This window comes from Oratosquilla oratoria, chromosome 12 (assembly GCF_046742065.1).
Source record: "Oratosquilla oratoria isolate Oo_2021 chromosome 12, ASM4674206v1, whole genome shotgun sequence".
Lineage (NCBI taxonomy): Eukaryota > Metazoa > Arthropoda > Malacostraca > Stomatopoda > Squillidae > Oratosquilla > Oratosquilla oratoria.
Genome location: NC_134788.1, coordinates 66,126,032 through 66,132,423, shown reverse-complemented (window position 1 = coordinate 66,132,423; position 6,392 = coordinate 66,126,032).

The following is a 6,392-nucleotide window of genomic DNA, read 5'->3' as shown; positions in this document are numbered from 1 at the left end:
TTGTTAAAATAATATACATATTAAATATTTTTGTCAGCTCTGTCATTGTCACATAAAGGATTCTTGAAAAGTAAAATCAGTGCAAAAGATATATATATATATATATGTATATGCCTAATGATTTGTCTTACTTATGGAAAGCCAAATTTAGGAGGTATTTCTAATATGTAATAAGGTATTACACTAGATGACACTTAGAGAACGCATAAATCCACCAATGTCACGAAATTGAAATGGTTCATTTTGCCCACATAAGTGATAGCAGGGGCCACTTTGTATAAAATTAATGAAATTTGTATATAATATATAAATGCCAGGGTTACAAAAAGAAAAAGAAAAAAGTCCTTAATCCAAATACATATCCAAATCTGCCTCAAGATATAATAACTTATTTCTTGGCCCAAGAACCACCTTTTCACAAGATTTCACCGAAATATGCCTATAACTTTTTGAGTACAGATGCAAATACAAACCAACAAATGCTGGCAAAAACATAACTTCCTTGGTGGCGGTAATGATACACGTATAAGAATTGTTTGTATCTGCTTAACCCATTCAACTCCGATGACAAGATGTCTTGTCATTTGGTCAAATAAAACAAAAAATCATAATAAAACAACAAAATGTTTGATGATCAAACAGCACCAGAAAAATATGACGTCGTCAGTCCTCCTCCTTGAGGAGGAGGACTGATGACGTCATATTTTTCAGAAAAATATGACGTTGTCAGTCCTCCTCCTCGAGGAGGAGAACTGACGACGTCATATTTTTCTGGTGCTGTTTGATCATCAAACATTTTGTTGTTTTATTATGATTTTTGTTTTATTTGACCAAATGACAAGACATCTTGTCATCGGAGTTGAATGGGTTAACTGTTTAATATGATGACTGGCATAGGTGCACACATGCCTTGCAAAGGAGGCAGATTTTCCACAAAAGCAAATTTCTGCACTCACAGCAAAACATTAGAGAGAATATTGGTGATGAAGCTTTTGCACAAAATCACCTAGAAAATCAGGTGACCCACACAGGAGAGAAGCCAGTGTAACCTGTGGAGCTTTCTAACAAAAGGGTTCTCACACAGCATATGTATTTACCTAGTTGTATTTTATGGAAAGAGAGCTATGCTCATAGTGACCCGGTTTTGTATCTTTCAGCATCAAGTTTGTTCTTAATTCTTGTAGAATTTTTGCATTCACTCTTTCCTCATTCAATTTGTTCCAGATAGCCACACTCTTCTATATCCTTTTTAAATTTCCTTTCATGTCCTCTTGTTTTTCTTTTATCCCACTTCAATAAATCATCCTCTTTCATCTCTTTCTCTTCTTTGTTCTAGGATTAGTAGATCAAGTTTGGCCAATCTTTGTTCGTATGTCAGTTTTGAGAATGTTGGTGCCATCTTTGTCTTTGAATTCTTTCCAATTTCTTTATATTTTTTTAGTACTGGGTGTCGATAGTGTCGCAGTGTACTCCAATCTTGGTCTTATCAATGTGACTAATATTTTCTTTATCATTTCATCATCCAAGTAGTTAAAGGCCACTTTCATTGATCTTAGTAAATTGAAGGTTTCTCTGACTATTTTGTTGATATGTTTGTCTGGTGACATGTCTTTATTGATAATTACTCCTAGGTCCCTTTCCAAATTAACTTTTTTAACTTCCTTTGTACCAATCTTATATTGTCCCGATATTCTATTTTTACTTTTTCCAAATTCCATTATACTACATTTCTTGATGTTGAAGTTTACTTCACATTTTTGACTCCATTCCCAGACTTTGTCTAGGTCATTTTGTAGTGATTCACAATCTTCCTTTGAACTTTCTTTAGTAGTTTTGCATCATCTGCAAAGAAGTTCATATAACATCCATATCATTTATATCTATGGCAAGCATTATTGGAGCCAATACTGAACCCTGCGGGATTGCACTTACCATCTCTTCCCAGGTTGAATTCTTGTCTCTTATGTACTACCCTCATTTTTCTCCCGTTCAAGAAATCTTCCATCCATTCCAATAACTTTCCTTGTACTCCACCTGTTGTTTCAAATTTTCCTAGTAGCTTTTTGTGTGATACTTTATCAAATGCTGTTTGTAGATCTAAGAAGGCACAACCTACCTATTCATCCCTTTCTTGCATTATTTCTATTAGCCACATGTAAAAGTAAATCAAGTTTGTGGCACATGATCTTCCATGTGTAAATCCAAATAGTTTTGGATTTAGTATATTATTCTCTTCCAAATGTTTAATCCATTTTCTTTTGGTAACTTGCATATTTTTACTATTGTACTTGTAAGGGAGACCGGTCTATAGCTAGTTGGATTTACCTTGTCCCCTCCTTTGTACAGTACAGGTACTCCTCGTTTAACGACGACAATTGGGACCAGCGCGCCGTCGTTAACCGAATTGGTCGTTAAGCGAAAGTGTATACATATACGTACATGTACTGTATGTACAATGTCCAGCAATACATGTATCTTTATTTTCGTATATTTTTCCTCTTTTATACAGTACATTAAAGCTTTATTTACTGTTTATGGTAGTTAGGTTCCTAAAATTACCGTATATGACCAAATCCGCGTATGCTGACATTCCATATTGAATACCGGGGTATTTTTTTATTTTCGACCATGGGCGCAATATAGCAATAGAAAATTAATGATTAATTTTGTAAAGTAAAATGTATCAACGTAATATGCAATTTTGTGGGCGGAAATGAAAGTAAAAAATACCTTGTATAAGAAAATATGCTAATGAACGAAGTCGGTAGCATAGGCTCGGGACACCATCTTGTCGTCTGCCAACGTCTCGCACGACGGCGAGCCGGATGACATTTAATTTGCAGGTAATGATTTATTAAACACAGGTTAGTTTAGGTTAGACGAATTAATTTATCGTCCTTTCATTTCTTCGACATCGGCATCTATCATAACAAACATGGTGTACTATTCGTTCGACATGACTTCATTACTTACGAAATCTCTTTTAGCATTTTTTTTTTCCGCTCACAAAATTGCATATTACGTTGATACATTATAATTTACAAAATTGATAATTAATTTTCTATTGTTATATTGCGCCAATGGTCGAAACTAAAAAATTACCACTACCGGTATATACTGTACCCCAGGTAGTTTTTGCAGCTTGCAGGATGGTAATGTAGACCTAAGCTTCAGAACACTTTACCTCACAGCTAATATCCACCGTACAAGTTCATTTATAACATCATACCAATTTGCCTCAGCCAACTTAATTATCGTACACGACGTCGTAACTTCGGGAGATTTACGTTAAACGTCATAAACCCCGTCGTTACTCCGAGTTGTCGTTAAACGAGGAGTACCTGTATAATCATATAATATTTGCGTTTCAGTCTTGTGATACTTTTCCTTCCTTGAGTGAGAAATCAATTATCTTGTGTATTTTGTTTGTTAGTTCATCTATACATTCTTTTAATATCCAATTTGCAATTCCATCTGGCCCGTGTGATTTTCTGACATCAAGGTTTTTTATTTGGTCACTTACTCCTTTCTCTGTCACCATTATTTCTTTGATTGGGGGGATCTTTCTGTCCTTCCTCCCAATTTTGTGTACTTTCAATTGTGAATACAGATTTAAAATGTTTGTTCATAATTTCAGCCATTTCTACATCTATGTATTCATAATTTCCTTCACACAGTTTCGCTATTTCATGTGTATCTTTTAGTTTACCATTCACATACCTTTAGAATAATATAAGGTTGGTCCTTGCATTTTTCTATTATGTCATTTTCATAGTTTCTTTTTTCTTCCCTGCATATTTTTATGTATTCGTTTCTTAGTTTGATGTGTATTTGTCATTTGCTCCTTTTTTTCCCATATTTTTCAAGCTTTGTCTCTTGTCTTTAGCCTCACTGCAGTTTTTGTTGTACCAGCACTATATGTACACCTGTTCTTGTTTCTTTGGTATATTTGTCTATTCCCTCCTTGTAATTTTCTTTTAATATGTTCCATTTCTCTTCCATCTTTGTTTCTTCTTTTAAGAAGTTTTCCCAGTTCACGCTATTGGCCCATAGCCAAAGGGAAGGCGGCCAATGAGAGGACTAGTCAGAAATCGGGACCAGACTGTGAGCCGCTACCAGGGTTTAAAAGACGGCCTCTTGCCAACGGAGGGCAGAACATAAGTAGTCAGGCCGACTGGGAAGGTTTCAAAAACACACTCACGACATACACCAACACAAACATGAACAACGCTCCACATGCGGCGATAGAGCAGGAATGGCGCTCACTTACAAAGATTGTCAAAAACGCTGTAAAAAAGCACATTCCTAGTACAAAGCACCGAAAGGTTGCCACGTTCACCGCTTCTATGCGTACTAACAGACTACGCATTGCACTACAGAACAGATTCACAGACCTATTACAAGCACCCCTAGAGGCCCGTGTCGCCACCCTACGAGACATGCACTAGCCACAGAGTAGCCTGAGGAAGTCCTTCTACATCGATTTAAATCGTGAGGAGGAGCAACTGATGGCCTCGCTCTCCGGCACCTGTGAGACGGACCCTTCCAAGTTCTGGAGGACCTTCAAACGTCAGCTGGAGGAGTGCTCTGTGCCTCCACCCAAGGTCATCAACCATCTTAACCACACTGCACACTCCCCCCAACACCAAGCTGACATTCTGGCGTCAGCATGGAGTGAGGTCTTTAAACCCCATCCTGTGCAAGGACCACATTGCTTTAGCACCTTGCACAGTGTTAACTCTTTCATGAACAGATGTAGTGACCTCATTCCCGACGAGACTGTTGATCTCTCTCAGTTAGATGAAGATGATCCCCTTATCTGCCCCATCGTTTTGGAGGAGGTAAAGGGGGTTATCTCGCCTTTAAAACTAAACCCCCCTGGCCCTTCAGGCATCGATGCACACATACTCAAACGTATGCCAGACAACATAATCTTACACATGACGACACTGTACAAAAGCTCACTAGCCTCCGGGTACTTCCCGCAACTATTCAAGGCCTCCCACACCATCCTCATTCCTAAACCCCAGAAACCCGCCTCCGCCCCCCTTTCATACCGGCCCATCTCCCTTCTGGAGTACTTTGGTAAGGTGTTTGAGCACGTCCTCTGCCGCCGCCTGACCGTGTATCTAGAGACGAAGAATGTGCTGAGGGATTGCCAATTTGGTTTTCGGCCGGGGCGCGGTGCAGAAGTCGTCATCTCCATGATCACTCAATGGTTTGGTTTGTAAGGATGTGGAGAAGGCATTCGATACTGTCTGGCATGAAGGCCTTAAGTACAAATTGTACCTCAATTTCGACTTTGCCCTGCCGTTCACAAGGTTGCTCTACAACTACCTAGACGACAGGACAATAAGAATAAAGTGGCGGGGCTGTCTGTCCCAACCTTTTGCGCCGAAGGCTGGAGTACTGCAAGGGTCAATCCTTGCCCCCACTCTGTACAATCTCTATACGAATGACCTGCCAGAGCCAGCTTATCCACGCTACTGAGCTCCAACTCTTTCGTATGCGGAAGGCACTAACCACATTAGCAGACACAAAACGCTGGAGGGAGCGTTACACGTAATGCAAAACATCCTAGACGGGGCACACGCGTGGGAGCAACAGTGGCGCATTAAGACCAACGCGTCGAAATGCAAAACTGTATACTTCTGCTGCAAGCGAACCAACAGTACAATCACAAACACTCCTCAAATAAACAACACAAACGTCCCAGTGAAAGACCATGCTTGTGTGCAGGGTAGCACACTGGATAGTGGCCTTACCTGTACCCCACACTTCCGCAAACAGGGAGCGAAGGCTAGGGCTGTGCTGGGAAGGCTAAGACGCTTCAAAACTGCAACACTGACCACCAAACGTCGATTGTACCTAGCCCTTGTCAGATCGATTCTGTGCCAATCCCCGGGACTAAGCCAGTTGATATGTCCCACTAACAACTACGACCATCAGAAGGTTCAGAATGCCCCGCTGTCAAGTTCATCACGGGTTCGCGATGGAGCGACTTCAGAACCGTTGAGTCCCTACACCGAGTTTCCAACATCCGTCCACTCAACCAACACAAACACAAACTTCACACGAGACACCTAGAAAAAACTGCACGACAGACACAAACACCTAATACAACACATTACACCTAGACCACACCGTACAGACTATCTGTCAGCTGCGCCCCTCCCACGTGCGGTGTAGCCTACACGATAAGACGTGTATAACCGCACTTATCAATAATGCACCCCTTCACCAGCTTTGACTGGTGATAATAATAATAATAGTAACAACAACTACAGCAATAATAATAATAATTAATAATAATAATAATATCGTATGTAGCCCATTAATTGACAGGCTATAAGCATACGCGTTGGAGGCATAACCCTCTATGTGTAGAATAC